General features: G+C 43.6%; 1 long non-coding RNA gene across 1 annotated transcript; it reads left to right on the forward strand.

The window, feature by feature from the left end:
• The first annotated feature begins 1,212 nt into the window (after window positions 1-1,212).
• On the forward strand, window positions 1,213-21,438 carry LOC122187189. The gene is made up of 4 exons (XR_006181255.1): window positions 1,213-1,348; window positions 2,776-2,827; window positions 15,279-15,404; window positions 21,140-21,438. It is a non-coding gene; the product is annotated as an uncharacterized LOC122187189 (long non-coding RNA).
• Window positions 21,439-25,961: the final 4,523 nt, after the last annotated feature.

Consider the following 25,961-nt stretch of genomic DNA (forward strand, 5'->3'; position numbering starts at 1 on the left):
ATAGGTTTACAGTGACCACCATAACTTTGGGTGGCCAGGGCAAAGTTTTAACAGGATGAAGAATTGGAGAAGGCATGTTAGAAATGGGCTGTGTCAGCTAGCTGAGTTTCCAACACATGGAATAGCTGGGGAGGGTAAAGAAGAAACATTACAGCCAATGCTGAAACAGCAGGGTGGCTGCTGATGATGCAGGTGCTGCACACCAAGGCCCATATAGCTGAGAAGAGCTTAGGCTACTCATAGTAACAAGTGTAACTACTAGCTGGCTCACATCTTACAACCCTGGGGAGTCAACAGGGTAGAAGACAAAGATAAGATGAAAGCAAATGATGTTCTTCATGTAACAGGTTTAGGGAGCTACATTGTTCTTAAAGGTTTTTGTTTGTTTGTTTTAATGTGAAAGTTAAAAATGCAATGGCTTATCACACAGTACAATCATTGCAAAATACAATGCAGGCAGTTTGATCCTACTGAGTAGTGTTCATGTCAGTCCTAAGGAGACAGAACAGATGATTACTCTGCCTTGCATAGGGCAAGCTAACCTTCCCTGAGGGGTGTTGTTTCTGTACCTACTTCAAACTCTCAAGTATTAATTTGCACAAAGATTAGCATCATGCAGTATTACTCTGCTTTTCACAGTGCACTGGCTTTCTTCAGTAATACTGCCTGATGCGATGTGTTAAATGCACCTGCAGAGCTCCCCAGAGTGTGTATGCAGATTTGCTTTTAGCTGCTGCTGCTGCTTGTTGTCAGTTTGCCTCTGTTCCCCACATTTTATCATCTGTTGCTCCTTTTAAAATGAGAAGGTGAAGGCTTGGGAACTCTGGAATAAGACTTGCTGAAAACGAAAAGTCAAAGTACTTACATGTGCACCGTATCCACTACTGTTATGTGTTTTCTTAAATCCTTTTCCCAGGAAACACTCCTGTTTGAGCTGAGTCATAAAAAAAAAACTGGTAGCCTTGCATGCTCTGTTGCACCCTACCGACCTTTTGTTTTCACAAGTTAACAAGGTTATGTTGTCTATCTCCAGTACTGTTCCATAGCAGTAACATTAGGTACGGAATTGCTCTGTATTGCCTATTGCAGCTGCTGCTTGTTCTCCACAATGTCACATCAGTTCTAGCTTTAATACCTTGTTTACAATAATCCCATTAAATGTTCTTACTATTGCAGGGTGATTGTTTCAATGCTATTCCTTCTCTCCACAGGCAAAGGAAGTCCACAGCTTCTCCCCTGGACTAGGCAGCTACATGTGATTTAACTTGTGTAATCTGGGACTCATCCGTATGGGAAATTTCCTGTCACAGAAACAGAGGTGATGCTGGAGAACTGCTTGTAGGTACAGGTATGTCAGCTCTGGAGCAGAATGGGGCCAACGAGACAGTGTTGCTCTGGAAACTGTTTTGACGTAAGAGGCAAAAGACTCATGGTTTTGGTAGCGAGTTCCAGCCAAATGTGGAGCTACCAGTGGGTCCAACAAAACATAGATTTTTCCACTGATGCTTTATGATGCATATCAGAAGTCAATTCTCTTCCGTAATTAGATTTATAGTTATTCTGCTCCAATTATTGTGTTGGCTGCAACATTTTGCAACAGACTTTTGCTCTCTACCGGTTTACAACCTGTAATTGTGTTGTGTAGAATACGATTTTATTTGTAATTTTAGAAATCTTGCATACACAGCATTAGTACAGGACTGCTCATTGTTATTGCAGTCTCTTGGATAACATTGGATGCTGAGGCAGAAAGATGTCTTTCCAGCTGAGTCCTTTCCTGTGCAAGAATTCAAGTGCAAAGGCTGCCCAAAATGTTGTAGCCCCAAAGATGAGTCACAGCCTATCCAGTCAGCATCTAGGAGGTGCCAAATTGCTCATGTTTAAGTAGTGAACAGCAATTGCCAGCTTTGGAATTGACATCAAGCCTTGAGATCCAACTTGAGGGTTTTGATCTCGTAGCACACATCCTTAGAGGGGAATGTACTATGACTTCAGTCTTAATGGTAAGATGGGGTTTACAATTAATTTTAGAAATCAGACTTAGCCTTTTAATTACTTCAGTGTTTCAGAAAGTTTTCTTGCAAAATGGCATAGTAAAATACTGTAGAGTGTAGCTACTTCAGATCTGCAATGAAATCCAGAAGCCAAGCAACTCATACTCCATTTAAATATGAGACTGACTATAGTTTCTGAGGTCGTGTTAATTGTTCCTGAAAAATCAGGGTCTTTTTAATTTTTTTTCAGTGTTAAGTACCTGTTGATACTTGAATATCAGATTTTTTTAAAAATGTTGGAGTTAATAATTTGTAGGAGGTTTTTCTGCATGCTTTCGTTTAAAGGCATTTTGAGGTGAGAAACTATTTTTGTATTTTTCTGTTGAGGATGGGATATGGATGGGAGCAGAGCACTTTTTTTCCCCCTTTCCTCTCTCAGCTTCCTTTTATCTTCATCAAGACTGAGTGTTGTAAAATCAAATGGAAAGATAGTCTCAGCCCTCCCCAGATTTATGCTGTTCTCATTACCTGTGCATGTGACACAAGTCTTAGCATATGGACCTCTCCTATAGGATATAACTGAATTCTGAGATTATTGCCTATAGTGACTAATGGGGAATAGTTCTAGGTTGGGGAACATGCTTTGTAATAGGATCAAAATCTTTTCAGACTGATTAGATTTCTAGCAAAAAGCCCCAAACTCTTGGTAAATCTACATTCGGTTTAGAGCGTGGTATGATGAACATCATTTTTGGTGACACTAACAATACTTGTGTTTCAGCATAGGAAGAGCAGGCAATAGGTGGAAGAGGAATAAAGGAAAGGCTAAAGAGGTGAGCTGTTAAAAGTGTTCTGAATACCTTAAAGCATTTAATCTTTCCTTTTATTAAAAAAGGCAGAAAAATTTTAGTTATTCCTTTTAGGAAAAAGCCAACATACAATATTTCCTAGATGTGTAGCTTTTGTTTTTTGGTTTTAACTTAAAGCTGTAATTGAACTTGTGAAACCCTGACTTAAAGGGTCTACTGAATGAAAACACAACATATTTAGATGTAAACTTACTCCCTGTTAAGAGCTTCATTCAGTTGGAAGGACACAGTCGTAGTGCTTCTCTTAAAAGCTGTAGCAAAGTTTAACTTGTCTGCAAGTCAATCTCGCATTATTGGTCACTGTCAGAGATTGCATACTGGGATAGTTGGACCTTTTTTGGTCTGAGCCAAGAGTGCTTTCTGTCTACAAAACATGTCATGAATAACAGGACTTTTGGAAGCCTGCAGAGGGCAGATAATTAGTAATAGTTTGTATTTATATACCACTTTTCACATCTCTGTCAGGCAGAGCATGTGGATACCACATCCATGCCAGCAAACATCCAGTTAAAAGGGATACTACTTTTGCTAAGGAACATTTTGATCACACAGTCCTCCTTGTTTATTGTTTCTATTCAGGAGTTTGTGCTGATTTACTCCATCTTCAGCTCTTTTCTTTAAGGGATTCCATCCTGTGCAGCCAATAGGCATGTGTGATATAGCTGCTATCCTAGAAATGGTACATCTACAGAGAGAGAGTTATTTATTTCAGTCGCTGGACACCAAACAGCTTGGATCTGGGACTCCAGAGCTAACAGTCAGAAAGAGTCCTGAAGGGTGCTCTCAGTAAGTGCTCATTTTTGTCCTGCTGATGTGAGCAGTTAAGCATCACCTTAAGGGCTGCTGCCACAGTCAAACCCGGATCTTCAGTGCTGTGCATCCCTGAGACTTCATTTCACTGGTGAGACCTTGCACAACATTGGCACCTCTTTGCCACCTTGGCTGCTGAATTGAGATTGATCTGTCCTGATATGTCAGAGCTTGTGCACTGCAAATATCAAGAAAGGAAGGAAGGAATCTGAGAGGGAAGTGGAAGGTGAAATTCAATTCTGATGATGTTCTCTTTGCCTTCAGCATGCTGAAGATAGAGTCAGTGGGCCTTCCTCTCAGCTTTCCACTTCAGAATGTGGTGTTACGTTCTGGCAAAATGCCTTGATGTACTCCCACTGCTCACACACTGTGATGGTGGTTAGTTAGTAATAGGACAAGTGATCCATCTATCCAGCTCTTGGTTTGACTCAGTTTTGTGAGTGTGTGCATAAAGGGCAACCTTTTTATGCATCCCTGGGCTTTCTGGAGACAGGACTGCTTACACATATAGCTTTGGAATTCAGTTTTTTAAGACCCTTCATGATGACAGCAATATACTTCAACTTCATTTCTGTGAGGCATCCACATTTCTTTTAAATATAACTGAATTCTGAATTTCCTGGTTTTGTCACTTTTGCTCTAAGAGAAAACAGTATTGTTCACATGGTGGGTTAATTCTTAGAGCACCTAGCTGTAGCAAAATTCAGATTAATGCATTCTGTTTGTGTGAAGTTTACTTGAATAGTATACTCATACTCTGTTCCTTTCCAAGGTGTTTGCAGAGAAATTCCTGTATTCCTAATATGTTGCACAAGTTGCTTTTCTTCCTGTTCAAGATTATGAAGAAGCCCCAAAGTGAATAAAACTCAAAGCAGTACTGTTTTTCAGAATCTTTAAGGAACTTGTCTTTTCACACAGTAGCAACCTTTCATTTTTAAACAAAATGAACATTTTCACAAAGCTGATTGTGCTAAAGCTTCCCTTAAAGCATCCAGTATGGAATTCCAGGCATTTTCAGAAATTTGTTTGAGGTATCTCATGTAGTTTGACCAGATAAAATTTAACCCAGATCTAGAGTAGAATTCTCAAAGTTAATTTTAAGATAACTAATAAGAAACAGCAAAATAGCTGACTTCTCTCACCTGCAGATTGGTTCAGGATAACCACCATAGCAATATTTGACATTTGAAAGTTGCTCTGTAAAATCTTTGTGGCATTTCACTATCGAGTTTTTCACATCCGTTGCTAGCTAGTCTCCAGCATGGAAGTCAGTATCACTCAGCAGAATTTTACTGTGTTATGTGACACCTTGTTTCTCCTTGTCTTCTCTGCAGACAAGGCATCCGCAGTTGTTCATGCACAGTTACATCTGAGGTTTGTCTTCTTTGGGTAAGGCTATGTGCTGCAGCTTGGGTCAGAACCTGTAAGGATGAGCTGCTCACTCTAGCTTGCCTGTCCCTTCAAAAAGCAGAATCTCCTTACAGCAGGGACTGTATCGGATTGAGAATGATGCTGGTGGGTACCAAAAGCCAAAACTCCTAACAGAGCTTTGTTCCAAAGATGGCTTCTGGTCCCATGCTATCATTTGGTTTTGCAGACAGATTGGATTTTATCCATCGGACCGCTTCCATTCCCAACACAAGGTGGCACTCGCCTGCTAAGAGAAGGATTTCTCAGCCCTGCAGCCTGGCTCTCTTTAAAAGCTAGTGTGTATTTGTTACAAGCTGCATGGTCCTTTATTGCTTTTTGCTGTGTGATGTCCCAAGAGTGCATCTGAATGACACATGGCGAAGAAAGCAAGCAGACCAGCAGTGAGCTGGAGGCAGGATATGATCCAAGTTACAGAGCAATGCTAGCCAATAGGGATCAGGGAATAACTTGATGCTGAACACAGCTGTGCTCTTGCTAGCTTTAATCCTTTGCATTCCACAATGAGGAGATACCTCCGTCAGCACTTTCTAGCCTTATCCATGCCTGCTTCTTTGAGTTTCTGCTGTTTCCATTAGCAGAGTAGCTGGGAGGAGCAAGCAGGCTAAGCAGGTGGCATGTGCTGCTGCACCTCACGTTCAGCTGGTAGCTGCTGAGAAGGTTCTTGGTCAAGGGGAGGTACTGGGGAATGGAAGTGGGGGGGAAACAGGAGAAAGAAGCAAGCAATATAACATCCTCCTGTTGTTTGCTGAGTATGTAAGAATCCTTTCTTGGTAAAGATCCAGCATTAACACTTGCCTAAGGAATGCTGCATGGATTCTTGGGGGGAAAGGCTGTTGGCGGGTCTTGCAGCTCCCAAAATCAAGTGAGAACAAGTTGGCTGCTGCTATCCTGCTGCTGTGTGATACTTTTAAGTCATTATTTGCTCAGACTTTGCAATTCCTTTCTATGTGTTATCAGTATGGAGATACTGGCTATCTAGTCAACATCTCTGTCTAAGACTGATCTCTCATGCTTGGTTTACTTGATATTCTTTCCCTGCGTTGCAAGGTATTTATCATCTGAACCAATCTAAAAGATTTGTTTTAATGAAATCTTAGTGGGAACTTTGGAGGAATACAAATTATGAAGACGTAGTTAAATACTGTGTGGCCTTCTGCAGCCTTGGATCTCAAGGCTTGTTACTGTCACAGAAACTGTGAAGTCTCAAGATCAAGAATTGCCAACAACGTGCCAGTAACCTCCCATATATCACACTGATCTTTCAAGGAGATCTGAGCTGCTGTGCCAGGCTTATAGATAGAGACACTGGGGCACAGAGGAACTAGCTTTGTTAACAGCACATAGCAGGGAAGTGTCAGATGCTGATCTCATAAATAGTGCTCTTAGTGCAGAAAAAAGTCCTGATACTCACACGTCACACTCTGTATGGTTCAAGTGTTGCCTGACTGAAGAGGCAAGAGACTGTGTCAAACCTAAAGGTATGTGGCTGGGTTTAACTGGTAAGGAAATAATCATAGATACTGGAGGGGCACGGACCTTGTAAGCAGAGCTCTTCCACAGCTGACTGTGAGAAGTGCCTCTGCCAAGGGAGACAGGAGGCAATGTGAGCCCTAACATCAGGTGCCCAGTTTCCAGAATTAACTTTGGTAGAGGTGGGTTTGTGACAAAGACAGGGGCGATACTCTGTGGAGTCCAAGGCACTGGCTGGCATCCTGCTCTGCAGCCCCAGCAGCAAAGTTGGCAGGCTCTGGAGAGAAGGATCAGTTTGGTCTCAGCCAGATGTAGCGACTTGTTTCTGTGCCTGGGAATCAGGTCGCTTGCTTGCCTGGCCAGGAAAGGCTGCAATAAACATTTTTTTTTTTTTTTTTTTTTTATAGTCTTGAACTTTCCTACCTTGTATTTATTGCTTCTGCTCCTGCGTGTCCTTCATGAGATTTGCCTTACACATCACCAAAGAATTTGAAGTTTGGCTCCTGAGCTGTGTTCTGTAGCTTGTCACCAATCTAATAAAACTCTTCAAGACAAGGCCTTGTTCTTATTATGCAAAGTTTTGTATTAATATGAGTCTTAAATTAGGTAGGTATAACTCCTATCATTAGAACAGTAAAATAGTTAAGCAATGCTTCTGTCTTACTCCTTGTAGATGCCGTAGAGGGATAGACATTTTCTTTTTTATCTTATGTAAAAGCTTTTCATCCTTCTCCCCCACATTTGAGCCTAATATATTTTCTAAAAAGTGAGTCTTCCACCCTTTTATGTTGACATGCAGTTGCTTTCACTAAGAATGTTTCTAGGCAGATTGGATTTTCCAGAAGAAATGGAGTGCCCCTCACAGAGCCTGGCTCCTTAGCAGCTGGCAGGCATGGGTGCTGCAGCACTTGAAATGCAAGATCTTGTAAGGAGTCCTGGCACTGCAGAGCAGCTTTAAGCAAACAGGGAATGGTTGCAGCATTTATGACCTTTGCTGATTGAATTGTTGCATGGTGTGGTGTTACTTAATGATTCCCTTAGGCTGTTAAGAATCAGGCAAGGCTTTTTTTTCCCCTCCTTCCATCACTAAGAAGAAGGCTTCCACAAAGTGGGCACAGACTGTACAGCTGGACAAGGTGAGTAACGGGTCATATTCCATGAATGTGGAAAGGTTTTGGTTTTTTTTCCCCAGTTTTGCCATTGATTTTTTGCTTGCAGGCAAGCCTTGTTCCCCCATCTCTGCTCTGTGCATTGTTCTTTTCATTTTTAATTGTGTATTCTTAAATTATAAGTTTGCTGTAGAAAAGTTCTTCATGGATTTAGAAGGAAGAGTTTAAAGAGGCATCAGTGCCACCCCGTATAATATGTGCTCATGCATTGTTAAGCTCAGCAGAACCTTTCTCCTCCTGGTCAGACTAGTGCTGCATTACGTGGGTATTTATTGGCTGCTGTAACACACCATTTTTGAACAGACAGATCTAATCTTATTGCAAGATCTTCAAGGGCTAGATTCATTGCAAAGATTTTAACCGCTCTTAGGTATCCTGAAAGAGCAAAGGGTAGGAAGTGATGAATATTTCTCAGTACAAGAGTATACTTTAAGATTTTTTTCCTTCTCCTCACTCGCATTCACTGAAATTTATTTCTGTGACTAAAAACGTCAAGCCTTTGTAGCACTCGTGACCAGCTGATGATCTCTGTCCTCTTCCCAGAAAAGAACCATTTTTACCCCCAGCATTTACTCTGACAAGCACTTGCGAGCACTGCAGTTCTTGGATGCTGGCCTATTGCGCAAATATACGGCCAATCCCACTGGCTGAGATCAGAAGATGCTCTGGGAGGTGCTTGGCAGCAGCACCATTGCAGGGAGAATAGAGCACTGCTGTTGTCTGTGCATGCATATGCTGGAGTCCAGAGGGTACAGATTCTCTGGCCAGGACAGCCATGCTCAGAGGAGCAGCACAGGGACCTTGAACACTCTCTGATCAGAATAACCTGGCAAATGCAGGCACTGTCTGCCCTGAGCTCTATGGGTCTCTTGTTTCCTGGAGCAGTTTGGGTTGTGGTTTTTTTTGGGTTTTTTTTGTGCCAGTTTTCCCCGGGAGAGGGAGCAGGCCACGCAAATGATGTCAGGAGGGAATGAATCAGCTTGCTGCAGCTTTAGCTAAAAGCTTTTGCATTTGTTACGTTGCTGTGAATTCCTTCTTTCTTTACTTTCCTCATCTTCAGCTGCTCTTTCACTTTGACTTGTGCTATAGCACTCCTGTACTAGCTAACCCTTGGATGCTGCTACTCTCTGAAGCATGTGCACAAGCTGCATTCACCTCTTTCCTTTTTAAACTGTTTCTCTAATCACAGCATGGTCCAAGGGTGCTTCTGACCCACAACCCATTTCTGTCTCACTGGGCCCTAAGTTCAAGCCCACTTTTCTCTCTGCTCCACTGGTCCCTAAGTTCAAGCTGTTTCCTTCCTGGTGCTGCTTTCCTGTTCCTCTCTGATCTGTGAGTTGCAGAGAGGCAGCCAGAGGCAACTCCTGCAGTCACTATGGTGATAGTGATCAGACAATGCAGGGTATCAGTTAACTCAGGAATTTGGGTTGCTTTGGTGAAAATCTCCTTTTGATACAAGCAGTTAGTAGCTTCCAGAGGCTTGCTGCTTCTTAAATACGTATGTGGAGGACGGCTGTCTGCCTAATGGTCAATTATATTTCCAGTAATACACATATAGAAAACCAGAAGGAAAATTACAAGTTGTGGAGTTCAAAACCACTGCGGCCCAAGTTTCTGTCTTTATGCTGTGTGGGTTTTTTTGCTATATCAGGAAAAGTTCCAAAAAATGGTTGTCTGGTTACTGCTGAAAGAAGGGTTACTTGCTGACTCTTTCTTTTGTTCTTTCATTCTTTCTTCAAGTAATAACCAACAGAGGCTATAACAGAGCAAACCTTGTGATAATTAAGCATCTGCTGCATTATATCTCAGTACATCTGATACAAAAAGATCTACTGACACATGCTGAGATTCTTAGTGCTGCTGTAAGCTGAACTGTTCTGGGAAGTTTTCCAGGGAACAATGGGCAGAATTGTCAAGGACAAGACAAGGAGGATGGTGTGAGGTATCTGCTCTAAAAGCAGACCTGGGAAGCTGCTGGGGCAGGGAGGCTGTCTGTGCACTGGCTGGCCTTCACAATCTTGTTAATTTTTATCCTAATGTGCCAGCACAAAGATTTATGAGTTGAGTGTATGGGTGTGGATGGCTGACCCTGAAAATGGGGGAAAAACCTGGGCAATGGATTTTGCAGCAAAGACATAAAGTTATGCAGCTATGAGGGGAGCAAGATCTGCAGTTGTGTGCTTGGAGCTCGTCAGCTCAGGTAAGAGCATACCCTGGGATATAAGCTGTTGTTTAAGAGCGTAGCTGTGGCAATTACATCTCTGCTGTGTTACATTTCTAAACGTTTGATACAAGGACATCTACAGACATACGCTGTGATTTTTTTAATGCAAATGTCAGCTGAACCACTCTGGGAAATTTTCCAGGAGTGGAAATTTCCCACTCAGGGAAGACTTCCAGTGAGCCAAACTGTGAAGGGTGGTATAAGGAGGACAGTGCAAGTTATCAGGGCTAACAGCAGTGCCAGAGGATTACTCTGCTAAAAGCGGAGGTTAAACATGAGTGTACAGTTTCTTTCAGGTCAGTACGAGTAGGCATGACCCAGTGCTTGCAAACACTGTGTTCTGAGCAGTACTGAGTACAGTAAGTACTCCAGTTTAAAACTCTCTAGGCCCATGCTTAAGTCCCTTTTTCTGTAGAAGACTGAAGCAGGGATGTCAGTTACAAAGTTATGTATGCCTGTTCCTAGGGTGAAGTCATGTATTGCCCTGAGCAGTGTTGCAGTTCACGAGGCAGTAGTTAGAGTATGATGGTTTACTTCTCCAGTGTTGCTCTGTCTTGTCAGTGAATGTTATCTGGGCCTGTCGTGTCATCTAGTTCATATTGATTTTGGAGCTTGATGGGTGATGCTACCCTGTGGTCAGGGTAAACAGCTCACACTGCTGCCAAAGTTCATGATAGCAGGTCTGAGTTGTCATCTCTGCTTCCAGTTTGCGTTGACAAAATGGTATAGAAAAGGGAGGTGAGTGAGGCAGTGCAACTCCTGTTGATGTGTCCATTCAAAGGGCAACAAGAGAGTCAGCTGAGTGTGAGTAAATTCTCATTTATGAGGGCCTGACCTTAGACTCTGGACTTCCTCAGCCTTGAAAAATCCCTGCAGGGCTATGGAATTACATGTTCACTGAAACAATGGCTTGAACTTTGCTATAAGCACCTTGTCTGCCTCAGCTGCAGCACAGTGAAGTGCTCTGAGATAACTGCACGTGCCACCTCAGTTTAGAGGAATCCAATTTGCCATCTCGTCATCAACCTGTTGGCAAGTACCATCCCAGGGTCAGTGCTCTCACAGAACTTATCTGCAGGACTTTCTGTTCAGATGACATCTCTGGGCAAGGAATTCCTGCTTCCTGTTACTGCTGGGTGTGCAGCAGGTTTTGTTTGTTGACACTGGCAATCTTTCAGGCTTCATCTTAGTGCCTTGCTAGCTCTATTACGTGGATGTTTCATTTAGTAGTTTGTGCTTTATGTCTCAAATTCTTTTCGGACCGCCTTCCCACCAGCAGACACCACACTGCCTGAAGATTAAAGTACTGTGGCACTTTGTGATAGTTGTGCTCAGTAGGTTTTTCAGGATTTCAATTTCATTGCTGTTAACAAGAGCCTGTTGGGGGTTTATTTTTACAAAGGAAAGAAAGTTACCAAACAGGATAAGATGTCGAAGTTTTGGATGAGGCCTCAGATGGGGTCTGGCAGCAGTGGACTCTTAGTTCTGCTTGGAAGCAAATCTATGTACAGAAAATGTTTCTATTCAAAGTGCTGTAATCCTCTTCCTTTGTAAAGGAGCCTGATTTAAAGCATCACAAAAGTGCTGTTAGGAGCGAAGGGATGTTTGGTTAGATAGCTCTTCTCTACTGACTATCAGTTCTGCAAGGCTGTAGTTGACAAGTTTTTAGTTCCACTGTGGGACAAAGCAACCCTCTTCCACAGAGCCCACGGGTGGCATTTTTCAGTAATGCCAGCTGATATAAATGCTGCCACACAAACCAATGGCTGATTTGTCCCTGACCTCCAAAGCAGCAGCTCTAGGCCAACATGCTCCATCAAACCGTTCCCTCAGGCTCTGTAGGTCCTGTTTTGCTGTCCTCCTTTTGAGGCACCAAGAGAAAACACTCTGACACCCCTGCTCTGAGAGCAGAACGTGCACCTGGAGTGGCATGGGATGGTGCTCTAAGCTGCTAAACATACTGTGCAGGAATAAAGCTGAACATCTCCTTGAGAATTCCAATGACTGTTAAAATTTGCTGCTGGTGAATGAGCATCACTTGTCCTCTTTGATACCTGCAGAAGTCCTCATTGCTACTCTCAGAGCTGTGAGTAATTGAGGTTTTGTGACTTGTTGATCAGAGACAGAAACGTGGCAGCTGACACTGTGAGCTTTAATTGTTTCTGGTTGCAAGTAGTGTGTGTCCTGGTTGAATGTAGCCTCTTGCTGAACCCTTTCTGCTCTGTTTCTCATTTGCTGCTATGATCAGCATGCACAAAGCTTTTTGCTATGAGCTGAGGAAATACATAAGAGCCACACTCCTTCACCCAGAGCAGGAGTGCAATTTCTTTTGAGACAGAGCAAAAACATTGGTCCTAGAGCCAGGTTTGAAGGCTTTGTTGTCTTTTAGCAATTTCTTTCAGAGGCTTCAAAAATAGATTGACTGGATGAATCAGCAAGTGAAACAACAAAGAGGCTGTGCAAGCACTCCCAGGAAAGATGGGAAACAAGAGGAGTGGGAGATGCAAAGAAAGGCACAAGAACAAAGCAGCGTGACTTTAGCAGGAGAGGAGAGATAGGCCCTGATGGCCTGGGAGGTGGAGATGCAGTAGATCCTGGCAATGGAGAAGGGAGACCTTGAAAAGATTAAAAGATTGAACTGTACTGAGGAGGAAGGTGACTTCTGGGATTTCCAGGCAACTGTGCAGCCATATTTTTGTGCAGCAAGTCAGAGAAACGCATGCGCTGTGTGGTGGAAAGCAGAAATCCAAGAGTTAAATGAGTTTTCTGTTTCCTCTCCCTGTTTTATGAAAGGTTTGCCCTATCTCTGAAGTTGACTTCTCTAAAAGCTACTTCTTAAGGAGTGGTCAGTTTTGTAGTTCCTTGGAGTGTGGACTTCAATGAAGCATGTCAATATAATGCCTTTGTTTGGAGAAGTGTTGTGCAAAAATAGACATCTGAGTTCTTTCAGCTGCTTAAAGGACATTCCCCTCTACAAGCCAAGGCATGCCAGATTTACCCCTCCTGTGCAGCTTTGTGTCATTATTCAAGCAAGTGATATTTCTCATCTACTGAAGTTCTAGGCAGTGGTGGACTGGACCTGCCACTGAGTGAAATCAGTTCTTCCACTCACTTAGCGGAGTCGCAGAAGTCTGTAGGTTAGATGTCCCCATGCTCCTGAGTTGGCAAAGCCTTGAAGCTGCCCTAATTTGTGTTGGTTTTGTTCTGCTTTAGACCTAGAGGTGACATGCAATAGTTCAGGGGAGTCTATTGGCTGGTGTGTTTCCAGAGTTTTACACTGCCAAATGGGCAACTGGCTCTGTGTCTGCCTCCTCCTCAAATTGACACATCTGCACTTTGTGTCAGATTTAATGCCGGCGATGGTAATTCACCACTTTCACTTGTAGAAGTGAAGTTTCTCATCCAATTATAAATGGGCAGAAGACTTTTCTTGCCAGTTGTGTTACCTGCCCAGAAGTGATAAGAATTAACTGGATGGGTGGAGATGTTTCATCCTCAAAGGACTTTGAGAATCTTGCGAGGGAGTATTTTCTGATAAAATGTGCATCTTGAGGATGTGGCAGAAAAAAGGGCTCTATACTGTATCTCCCTGTTTCCAAGCAACTTTTTTTTTTTCCTGGTTGTTAGAAGTGGTTAAACAGATGGGCTGCAGGACTCAGTGCTGTGGAAGAGAGACCATCGTTCAAAAGCAGCCTACCTCCCAAAGCCATATCTGGACCCAGATCTGGTTTGGAATAGCACCAGTATGATGCTGATGTGTGGGATTTCCATTTCCTGTGACAGTTTTTCCCCAGAAGGGAAAGCTGAGGTTAAGACTGGAGTGGAAGAGATTTTGCTTTGTGTGGAACATCTGCAGAACAGGGGGGCCACTGTTGCTGTCTCAGGGAGGTAGTGGGCAGGGAAACTATTGATATGAGAACACAGATGTTTCCTAGAGAGGGATCTCTTGAGTACCTGCTGGCTGAAACATTCCAGGCATTCCTGCACCGTGTTGCTAAGCTCACTGTGTGAGCAGTGGCTCTTGTTCAGTCATGTACATGTTCTTAATTCTGGCCAGTTCACCGATCCGTTGCTCTGATTAGCAGATTTATTATATGGGCTAGCACTGCAAGCCATGTATTTGAAGGTGTGATGGCAAGAGGAGTTGGATGTGATTTCAGTTTGTTGCTGTCATGAATAAATCTGCCAGAGGCAGGGTTTGTAGTGGGCTACACGCTGCAGTGTTTTGGTCTCAGGTTTCCTGGGTTCCTTGTGCATGCTCCAAAAACTGTAGCTCCCTATGGCCCTCCCCCCTTCTCCTAGCTGCTGTGTCAAGCTGCATTTGTTTTTACTGTAAGAGGCAAAGATTCACACCACCTTGGGGCTGACAATCTTGCAAATCATCTACTTAATAGTCCTGAGTAAGGTAACATTAAATACTAAAGGCGCTAAGAAATCCTTCCCCTTTCTCTCACCCTCCCCACCAAGTACTGAATCTTGTCCAAAGCTGCACAAACAGGATTCTGAGATAAAGACCTTGGGTAAGAATTACTAAAACAAACAGAGCATGGAGTGGTTTCTTGAGGGACTGGCCTTCTCAAGGCCAAAGGGTGGGTGTGGAAGAACACACCTTACTGAAAAGAAAGCTGACTACATGAAAAAATACAATACAGGATAAATAGAGCCTTGCCCAAGAAGCCTGTAATATTTTAATTGATTTGATGTAGCACAGGAGGATAATCATACAAGTATACCTCTGTGGAAAGTGTCTTCAGTAGGTTTTCAATAATTAGTAGCACAAAAACCTCTAGATACAGAGGGATTCTGCTCTGCTTAGCATGATGCAGTGCGACTGAGTTACTCAGAGTTAAGCAGCTCTGGTACTGAAACCACATGTTCCAAACAACATTTCTCTCTTCCTTTAAATGTGCTTTAAGACAATTTACGATTCATCTGCAAACTGCCTGGCATTAAACCCAGAGAGAAGAGCAGAAATCCCCCGAGGTACCTCTTCCCTTCTGTAGCCCTTTTCTAGCTGTACATTCCCAGGGGCACATTAGTTTGGTCACCCTGTAGTGCTTGTCTATTGATGACTGGCTCTTTGTCAAGTTTTTTGGTTACTGTTCTGTAGTTGGTTTGTTTACTATTTTTGTCACATGGCTGAAATCCACGTTAGGACATTATCTGCTATCAATGTTGGCTACATTCTGATTTAAAGGAAATCTCTGATTTTGATAGCCTGTAAATAAAACCTAAGGGAAATGTGTGTATGGATCATGTTGGGTTATGTGGCTGTAGTCCACTAACACCTCAAAAATTCTTCCTTTTGCAGATTTTTCTCCTGGAAGCGCATGTAGTCTCTGGAGTCAGTCAGTGATGAGGGGTGATGGCTGCATCCCCTTGACTTAAAGCTTGTTTAACTTTCCTGCTGTGGAGCTGATGTTAGTCTGCAGATAATGTAAGTATTATTGTTTTAACGCAGTCTAAAAGAAAAAGGAGAGAGCTGTCAGATTCTCTGCTGTATTACTCTGCCTGGTGGCAGGGTTGTCCTTCACAGTGATCCCTTGAATGTGGTAATAATAATAGTAGAGCTTTATTTTGTTTCAGCCAAGAGCAACAGTCAAGCTAAAAGAGTAAATATCGCCCATTCTGCTTTTGCACACGTGCTCAATCTTTGTGTTGGTACACTGATGCTTCTCAAGTTCTTTCTTCAGACAGCAAGGGAACCTTTGTCCTTCCCCGTACAACCAAGCCATCATCTTCATTTTAGGTATCTACAAAATCAATGTGTGTATCAAAGTTGCCTCATCCAGCTTCCTTTATAACCAAACAAAAGAAATCGGCGCTTGTTTGAAGAATTTTCAGAGATCAGTGAACCTTGCCCTTAATACTGTTGACTACACAGTCTAAGCTCAGCTGAGATATGGATGTCTGTGGTGAAATCCCACCCCGGGTGTAATCAAGTCTCCTCAGGTTTGTGTGAAATCTTGGGACTGAAGTTGTTTTTCCACTATGAGAGGGTGATAAGGAGCATAGGAAGACTGTAAATGAGCAGTCTATTGTGAACAAGAAAGTCCTATTAAGGTTACAACTCTACAGAGGTTACACTGAGATGGATGACTTTTGAATGGAGAAAAATGTGTTAGAAACCCCTGCTGATTTCAGGGGAAGGGGGAGGGGAAAAGGAGAACACTACTTGCATTGTCACTCATTTCTAAGGATAGCTTCCTGGAGAGTGTAGCCTTAGGACACTGGTGGACAGACCCTGTAGTGCTTGCCAGTAGGTGAAAACGATGAAAATGGGTTTTTCCAGGAGGGCAGGTGATAGCTGAATAGCACTTCTATTTCTGTTTTTGAGATCATTCTTTTTGTTTTGAAGTCATTCTGGGAGGGAGCTGGGGTTCTTTTTGAGGCTGCCAGCTGGGTTTGAACTTTAACTGAGTGGTGTCTTTCGGGTGCATCAGGCCATGCAGCCACAAGGAATGCTTCTGTGCAGCAGTGAGGGCAGCGTCACTCAGGCCGTGCCGACAGGGCACTTGTACTAGCTCCAGGATGGCCTGACCCAGGCTGGGGCTTTCACTATTGGACCTTTGCCTCTGATTTCCTTACCAGGATGACTGGGGCTCTGCCAGGCAGTGATAGCTGCCAGGCAGGTGTGGGAACACTATTATCCTGTAAGGGCAAATAAAGACTCAAGCCAAGTGGGCTAATAGCAGGAAGGAGATGGTCTGACTCAGTGTTCTGTCAGTGTGGTGCATTGCACTCTGTTAGTCCATGATCCCACACACTCCATCAGTTTAGTAAGCACATTCCTTGTCCTTGTAGCAAAACTTTTTTAGCCATGATCTTGGCAGACTCAAATGGAGGAAGCCTCTTGTGAGGGCTGAAGTGGGTCTGTTTCATCTGTGTCCCAGAAGATGCCCCAGAAGTATCCAGTAGCTGCTGGCTTGGAGAAACACTGGTCTTAAAAACCCTTCCAAAAAAGCATGGAGAAAAAAATCTGTCATTATTGCTTGAAGAGTGGTTTTTTGTTTGTTTGTTTGTTTTTGGGTTTGTTTGTTTTTGGTTTTTTTTTGAGATCTCTATGACAACCCCCTGGAGACCTCAAAGTAACACTTCTCTAATGGATCTTATGTTTGGAGTCAAAACGAAGATGATTTTTTCTCTGTTAGTGTGAAGGTCTGTATTTACAGTTTTTTTGATTACATGGTTGATGAGCTAGAACTATTTCTCTCAGCAGAGCCACTTGTCCATCTCAAACATGCCTAGAATGTACAGGTATTAATTGCACATGTCCTTGCACAGAAGCTCTCTTCTTCAGGGTGAAAACATTATAACTACTGTGACAGCAGTACAGAATTTCTCCCTTTCCCTGAACTCAGCACAAGAGAGGTGCTGAGAGGGAATTGCACAATCGCTGCCCAGCCCTTGCTTACAGTACTTTCCCTGCTTCAGCATTGCGCTGAGAACTGCAAAGTGGCTGAGGAGATTATTTTCAGAGCAGGAAACGTGCACGCTTGGTACGGAGTGGTGCTTCTTGAGTTTAGTTCCTAAATTGGTCATTTGAGCATGTATGGGATGCAGCTGTCATGTTGCTGGGTAGCGGGTAGAACTGAGATCACTGACATCCCACAGGATGAGAGGTCCTGTATGCTGATGGAAGCTTGATGCTCTTTCTGTTGGGTAGGCTGACCAGGCCTATGCCAAAGCCTGCAAAGAAGCTGGGGCAAATCTGTGTCTAGCCAAATCCTACCCCAAAAAGGAGGCTCATTTTGAAGAGAGCTGGCAAACTGAATTCCTGTAGCAGATAAGGCAGCTTCTACAGGCCAAAACAGAATAGGGCTAGGGAGCAACTGGAAGCCAAGAGATGTATTTGTTTCTGCCACTAGCAGAAACAATCTAGCAGCTAGATTGCAGTGGCAGAAAGCTCCATAACACTAACTAGCCTGTCAAGCAGCAGAGAGAAGGATTTCTTGCACAATTCAGAGCAATACGCTAGCTGACTACAGATGCAAGGAAAGGGTTTAAAATTGCACAATGTGCTGAAGAATGATATAAGTGGGGATTTTTTCTGACAGTTATTGGCAATTACGAAGAACTGAGAGATAACTGTATTCCCTCTGTCCTTCATTCATCAGGTTGTAGAGAGAATTTATGTAAGAAACAGCCTCAACCACAGCCAGTACAGCAGGCCAAAATGATTCCATTGTCACACGTCGGTTGCGTGTGTGGCAGGCAGAGTCTGCATGGAGACCGTTCAAAGAACAGTGGCTTTCTGCATTGTGAAATGCTTTTCAGAGTAAAAGTGTCACCTGAACGATACTGTCTTGGGCTAATTACTCTGAATTCAATGGCCAGTTGGTATTGTATAACAGCAACAATTAAGGTCAACAAGCCTGAGCAAGCGGTCTCCTTGGGGGGGGGTATTTATTTCCAATTTTTTATGACTTAGCTAGTGTCTAAGGTGGTGATCCACTTACTTGTACTGGTTGGAATGGAACATACACTGCTGACTTTGGGCTCACTGAGATGTAAGAGTCCAGGAGATCTGCGAAATCCACTCTGATTTAGGTATATAACTGAAATGCATCCAGAAGGGTGTCTGTGTTCCCCCTGTTCCAAAGCACAATTGGGATTTGGAGCTAAGTGAAGGAGATGCGTGTACTGCAACAGAAGAGCAGGTTGCCAGTGAGATGTGGCTCACAGTACTTCGTGTTAGTGTAAAAGCAAGTGAGATGGGGCACTCCTTTTCCCTTGTGCCTTACTCTCTCTGATGGGAAGTTCCTTCTATTTCCCAAAGCGTACAAGAAAGTTTTTAATTCTATCGTAAGTTTCTTTCACCTCAAATTCCTTCCTCTTTTGGTTAGCAGTTTTTACAGCATCTGTGTGGCAGAGAAGGCTGCATGTTCTCTCTGCCTCTGCTTTCTACGCACCATAGAAAAAACTCATCTGTCACTCCCCTATTCCTAGAAGTTGCACTGCGTGTCTGCAGTGTAAATTACGAAATAACTTTGCGTGATACCTTTTGATTTTTAAAGCATCAAAAACAGTCTCAAAAATGAAGGAAAAATACTCTGTTCCCCTGGATTCAAACTGACGTGAGCACTTGGATGTGGATCTCACATGGGCACAGAGGGAGTGGTTCTCTCTGAAGTAGTTCAGTCTGCACCTGTAACCTCTTAAACTGCAGTCATATCTCTCCTGTGAACCAATATTTGCTTAAGACTCAGGCATGATTTATATGGGAGTCTTGGTGTTGCAACAACTGCTCTGTTACTCAATAGGATTCCCAGACAACTGGTTAATACATAACAAGGCAGCTCCGTAAATTCAGTTGGTACAAATTCTCATCAGAGTGGAAAGGAGAAATTCTTGACATCGTATCATACTTAACTCATAAAACTATCAAATACCTGTAATGGAGTGCAACACACTCCAGTTAAACTGGCAGAGGGTTTGTTCTGGTGTTTTTTTGGGGGGGAAAGGTGTTAACTTGTGTTAATTATTTAATGACAGTTTCCTAATTGTCATGTGTAATTGTGTTATTGTCTTGGGTCAAAATGTAAACAGAGTAGGATTAAAAGAGTTAATTATAAAATGCCACAGCTAAAGGCCCTGTAGAATGTGATTCCAGTAACAATTAGCAGTGTGGTCAGTTCTGAGTGCAGGTGTAGGTGTCTCCTGCTTCGCTGTGGTGATGCATGCAGTTACCCCTGCCTACCTAATGTTCTCAGTGATGGGTTCTGAATGAAGCCCATTTGTCTGGTGTGCAGTTTCACATAAAAGTCTGCTCCCCTTATTTTATGTCAATATGTCAGTAAAAAAGATTGAAAAATCTTAAGACTGTACAATAAGCAGATGTTGATAGTCAAAGACTCTAGGACAGAGAACTGACTTTACAAATGCCATTTGATCTTGGAGGTTTAGAGGGATGTATTTGCTCTATAAGTGGAAAAGATGAGTTAAAACTCTTCAGACAGCCTAGAAAATCCTCAGCATCTGTAGGTTTGAGGCTAGAACACCTGCAAGCCAGTCAGCTGCTGTGACTGAGAACACAGCCCAAAATATTTTAATGCCTCTGCACTTCTACTCCAGTATTTACTCTGCTCTTCAGCACGTGTGTGCTGAAGTCCGGTGATCACTTGGTTGGCAGGCAGCTCCCTCAATAATCATGCTGTTGCATGTTTGGAAACATTTTCTGACTTAATGACCTTTCGTTAACCTCAGGCTGCTCGTTGTTATCACCAGGGAGGAATAAATGTGTCTGTGTGACAGGGATTGCTAAAGCTATATTGCCTGGATTGTATGTCTTGCCTGTGGCTTTGCCAGGGGAGACCCTTACTGCTGGGTTAGTTCCCAGGAGATGCAGACACCTTGCTCTCCTGCCATCTTACCCAGCCGTGGCCGCTGGATAAAAGAGCTCTGACAGCCCCCTGGAAATAGCCAGCTCAAAACCGTGGTTTGGTTTAAGTGATAAACTGCAGGGGTGCTGTAAAAACTATGCCATTACATCTACTTAAACAGCGCCCAAGTCAAAACTGTAGTGTCCAGGATCCATATCTGGAACCCACCCATATTAAAACCTAACACCGGAAAAAACTGCAGCATGCTTGAATAACCAGCGGTACTGGAACTGCAAGTTCTGTCACAAATCAGTTATTCCAGCTTGGTGTTAGTCCATTGCTATGCATACCTAGCATAGCTATTTGTTGCATAATGAGCAAAAGAGAAGGAAAAAATGATCATTTTGAAGTCTAAGTCATTTTTGGATTAGTTTGTGACCTACCTCGTGGTTTGGACCAAAAATAGACTTTGAAATTTCATAGGAACACATGCTTGCTTTTATTTTCCTGCTGGCTGCTATTCATGAATACAGCACTGTGCTGGTGTGTGTTCTTGGATCTTTTTGTACGGCATCTAAATATAGTGCATTTACTATCATGTTAATGGCAGTGACAGGAACATGAGAAGGAAGTTCTTTAATTGGCTTTGCACCTGCTCTGTCTGTGGATGTGATCAGGGAATGCTCAGGTTCCTTGTGGCCTGAGCAGCTACCACATGCAGTGACAGTGCCCAATGCACTGCTGCGGTGCATTGCTGTCTTTGTCCTTTGTTATGCTCTACAGTCTTTTGCCAGAGACCACTATTTCATGCGCACTGCTTAATTCTACGTTGTTTTTCTTTTCTCCCCAGCTACCACATCCTATCTGCCTCATGCTGATCCACTTGCTGTCAGGTGAACAGGTCCTATCTTGGGCAGCCCTTGTGCAGGATGTGTACCTATGTTGGGCAGTCCCCCTGTGCCTCTGCACGCTGCACACCCCTCCTGCAGCCTATGGGAGATTGAGAGAGAGCTAATTCCATGCAGGTAGGAACCAGCTGCTGCAGCATTTTCTTTTTTAAGCATAGGCCTGAAGCTGTGGCTTATGTAGTGCCTTGCACAACCAGAAGATTTAAACCTGCTTTTTGTTCTTTGATTTTAAAGAAATAAGAAAACGCTTGGTTAATTCCTACTGTATTCTCAGTATCTTTGGGGTCCTGAGAAACTTGCTCAGCTAAGTTTCTTCAATGAGATGAAATTGGTGTGGAGTAAGTAATTAAGTAACCTCTATTATAGTAAAGGTTCGGTCAGTGTGACTCCAGGAAAAGTCATTTTCTGGAACCTGAGCCAGGTAATGTTATCTTTTCACACTGCCTGGAGTACCTGGCACTGTAGAAGCTCTAGGTCTTTGTGGTTATCTTAGACCAACACAGCAAATGAATGAACATATTATCTTCTTGGGAAGGCTGCTTTCTGGTGTAACACTTCCCTTACGTTAGTGAGATATGTATATGCTGAGACAATTCCTAGAGTAAATCTTACTCTTTAGCCCTTTGGGTGCTCCCTCAGATGTACTTCAGGTACAAAGTTGTATCTCAGGTTTGGCTTGCATTTTGAGCTGGAAATTAAGCAAATACAGAAGGAAAATTAAGTAACCTCTCCATGGATCAGCTCAAATTTAGTCCCAAAATTCTCTCAGAGTCAAAGCATAGACATTATACCAAATTCTTTGGGTGAAATACTCTGTTTTGCCTGTGCTACTCAGTCTGCTTTGACACGTAGTATCATTGCTGATGACATGAACCTGAAGGAATGCTTTGCTGCAGGAGGCCCTTACTGTCACTCAGAAGAGGAAGATGGGACAGCAGTGTAGCCTCTTCTGCAGTTGCATCTTGCCTAGGTGACTTAAACATCTTCATACCCTCACAAACTCTGGCTCTCAGAGTACTGCTTTTGGCTGCTGATGCAAGGAGTAAGAAACAGCAGCCTTACTATTTGTTTAAAATTCAGCAAGGGGCTTACCAGGCATAGAAGCAAGGAATTGAAAAGTGAAAGCAGGCTCTGTGCCAAGTGCAGCTTGGACACAGAACTAGACTGAGAGCGTTTTGCTAAGGCAAAAGAGAGCTACTGTGTGGAGGTGAGCCGAGAGGCTGAGGGACACAGAAACAGCCCTGAACTCTCACCCACTCTTGCAATGACTGCACAGCTCCTGTGCCAAAGCCTCCAGCCTCAGCCCAGTTGCAGAAATGGAATTCACAATCTCAACAGCAACCTGTTCCTGGTACGTAAAGAATGCTTATCAACAACTGCTAAGACGTCTGCAAGCTTTTCAGCTGATATAAGTATCTGCATCCTTCTGCACAAGTGTCTGTCATTCTCTTCGTGTCGTGTGGCAGATCTGGGCTTAGCTGGCATTTGATCTTGCCAGTAAAAGCTCATGCTTCTTGGTACAATAATGAGAAAGACTTGGGAAAGAAAATTAAGTGTTTATGAGTCAGAATTCTAGACTTAGCTCTTTTGTGAGCAATAAGCAATTTCTGCCGCACTAATGCAATTGGAGTGAATAAAATCATGCGTCAGTCCAACTGCAGTTCTCTTTGCTGCAGATCTATAAGTATTAAAGAAAAGGAAGGGGGAAAAACCAGCAACTCTACAAAGCTTTAGTAAATCATAGAAATTAATAAAAACAAATGTTTCGTCTTATACCATCAAAGAAAGAAAAAAGACTTCTGCCCTCTCCTGATTGAGTATTTGCTTGACTGCATCCATAACCAGTGAAGAGTAGATATTTCAATCCAGACTTGTTGAGGAAGTGCTTCTGTTGCTGCAAAGGACATAGTGGATGCACTGATCACTGCGGGGAATAACCTGTGTGGTCACAGTATGAGAACTGAGGGAAAAGTAAATTACAGAGGAAGGTGTGACACTTCTGTGATGGGTAACTCTCTATCTCCTTGCTGATAGCCAAGGTCATGCAAACTCTTAAGCCTCTGCTCACCCCAGGGAATCTTAGTTCAGAACGTTCCTTATTTGCAGCATAATTAGTCACTTGGTGTTTTGTCTGTGCCCTCACTCTTCTTATCTCACCATTACTTCCTCTGCTTTAAAGCTCATGTATCCAGGGGATGCGGGCAGCTGAAGAAATATTCTTTTAATGAGTCTTATTTATTAGGTGCTACTGTTGATGAAACTATTAGATGGAATCAAAAATAGAACACAGATACGGAACCTATGTTTGCTGTCTACAAAAAAAATGTGTGCTAATGCAGCTGCGTTGCTATGGTACAAAAGCTGACATCAGGAACATGAAGATGCATTTGCCTTTTCCCAATGCTTAAGATGGCAGGCTGATTGACTAATCCAGTGGGTAGGACATTGCACTGTTACTTAACAAGGTGCTTCTGGTGCACAAGAAGTGGAAATGGGGATCAGTTGCTGCTGAGAATGTAATCAAGTTTCTCAAGTCTGATTCCAGTGTTCATAACTGTCCAGTTTGGGAGTGTTTGTACTTAATTCCTTTTCTTGAATATTTGTCTTCTGATGCCTTTTTCAGTATATTCTGATCTTAACAGAAGCTTCAGTTTTGTTCAGCTTGACTACACGCATTATTTAAGCGTAGTAAACTCTTAGGAGCAGAAGAAAAAACACATATACAAGTAGCAGGAAGAGGTTTATTTTATTTTGTTTCATCTGAATGTGGATGTAAAACTTGTGAAAATTACTACCTTAGTAGCTCTAGAATGGGAACCTTCCTCTGTTTATCCACTGAAAATCCACAGTGTGGAGAGCAGTAGTATCAGTTTATCATACAGTGATTCTCCTATGTGCTTTAAGCCAAATGGCTAGGAGCAGAAAGCTATTTATTTTGAGAGGGAGAGATTTCACATGTAGTGAAACCAGTGCCAGTACTGGTTTCTATGTACTGCACCCAGTTTTCCACCATGCCTTCAGACCATTCATCTTTGGCATTGATGCTTAGGTTTTAAATAACACCAAGCTGACGCCACTGCTGTCACAAGGCTTCCTGCTCATTCAAACCAGGCACTCTGGCAATATGAAAGAATCTTCACCCACAACTTAAGCCTGAAAATCATCTTGCTGATAATGAATTCCTTCCTTAACCAACACTTACTTTCTGGGAGTAGTGACTTTAGATGAACAAGGTCTGCAAGCCCTCAGTATGACTCACCTTCATTTCTATCACGTGTTCCTCTGCTGCTTTGTCCTCTGCCTTTATCACATTGTACACACTTGTGGCTCCCCAGAAGATAGATGGTGTTTGTTGTAAAACATTTTGAACGTTTTTCAAGTGAGTTACGCCCTTTCTGTAAACTCACCAATGAATTACAATGAGTTACTAATTACTAATAGTGTTAAAATACTAAATGACGTAACGAGCCTTAGCCATTTCCTGTAGGAAATAAACATACAGAGTTAATTTGCGTCCAGATACTTATCAAAACAGAAGTCGTTACAGGACTGGAGCTTAAGTTAGACCAACATTAAGAAAAGGTGAGCATGTTGGAAGCAAAAAGATACAAAACAAACATTTTTCTATCTGCTTCCAAGTTCTCTGAGGCTTTGTAATAAACTGTGTAAATTAAAGCAGACTCGTGTCTTGGTAAGAAGTGTCAGTGAGGAGGCCAATATCAACAAGCTAGAGGGGACAGGGTTCTCTATCCAAGCGTCTGACTTTTCTGCCATTCACACCAGGAGCAAATCTAGAAGATTACAAATGACTTCTATGGGTTAGGGAGCTTTGTTTTCTAATTAATGTCCCGTTACTCATGCTGTGAGTATGTCGCGTGAAGGTCAAGCACTTGGAAATAGAAAGACCGGCCACTGTGGGAGGTAAAATTAGTTCTGGTGTTTTCACTGCTACTGCCCGCGTGCAGAGACCGCACCATTGAGCTGCAGATGGAACCTCAGCAATGGCATCGGCTGCTCCAGCAGGGATCTGCGAAGGGAAGGTTTGTCCGCAGCTCCGGCCGGCCGCTTCCAGCATCCCAATCCGCGCTCTGACCCGCGGATTTTACGTTCTAAACGAAAAGCTGAGGAGCAGAGGGGAGAAGAAGGCATCTGTCTGTCTTCCGTTCCGCCGCGGCGTTCCTAACCCACGTTCGGGTTCTGCCGCCGCTCAGCCGCGGTCGCTTTGGCGGTGCTGAGGCCGCCGTGCGAGCACGAAGTTCCGAAGCCAATCCTGCAGCTTCTCGGTAGCTCCCCGGGCTCTTCGGGGGCTTTCCAGCGCGGTTACCCACCGGCCCTTTCCCGCCGCTCCGCCCCAGCAGCTGGCGGGGCAGCGGCGCGGGGGCGGACGCGCTGCCTTCCTGCCGTTCGCCTTCGCTCCCGGCGTGGTGCGCTTTCTCCCGAGCCGAGCTTACACGCGGCCGTGAATCAGCTCCGGCATGCGGCAGCTGACTCAGCCGGCCGGCAGCTCGCCGTAAAAAGCAGACCGTTGAACAAACGCTCTCGGTGGCCGCAATCGTACGGCGCAGACGGAAAGTCACGGCACGCACCGGGCTCCTCGGTCCGCCGGTAGCGCTCACCTCCTCGGACCTCTGCAGCCCCCCGCCTACGTCCCGTTACGAAGTGCCTCGGGAGGCGCCGAGCCGCTACCGCCGAGGGTCCGTAAGGGAAGAGGGGAGGTGGGCGGGGTCACCTTGCGCTGACCCCCCACCCTGAGCTGCGCGCGCC

Source organism: Lagopus leucura, unplaced genomic scaffold (assembly GCF_019238085.1).
Source record: "Lagopus leucura isolate 7727_CA_CO unplaced genomic scaffold, USGS_WTPT01 Super-Scaffold_100044, whole genome shotgun sequence".
Lineage (NCBI taxonomy): Eukaryota > Metazoa > Chordata > Aves > Galliformes > Phasianidae > Lagopus > Lagopus leucura.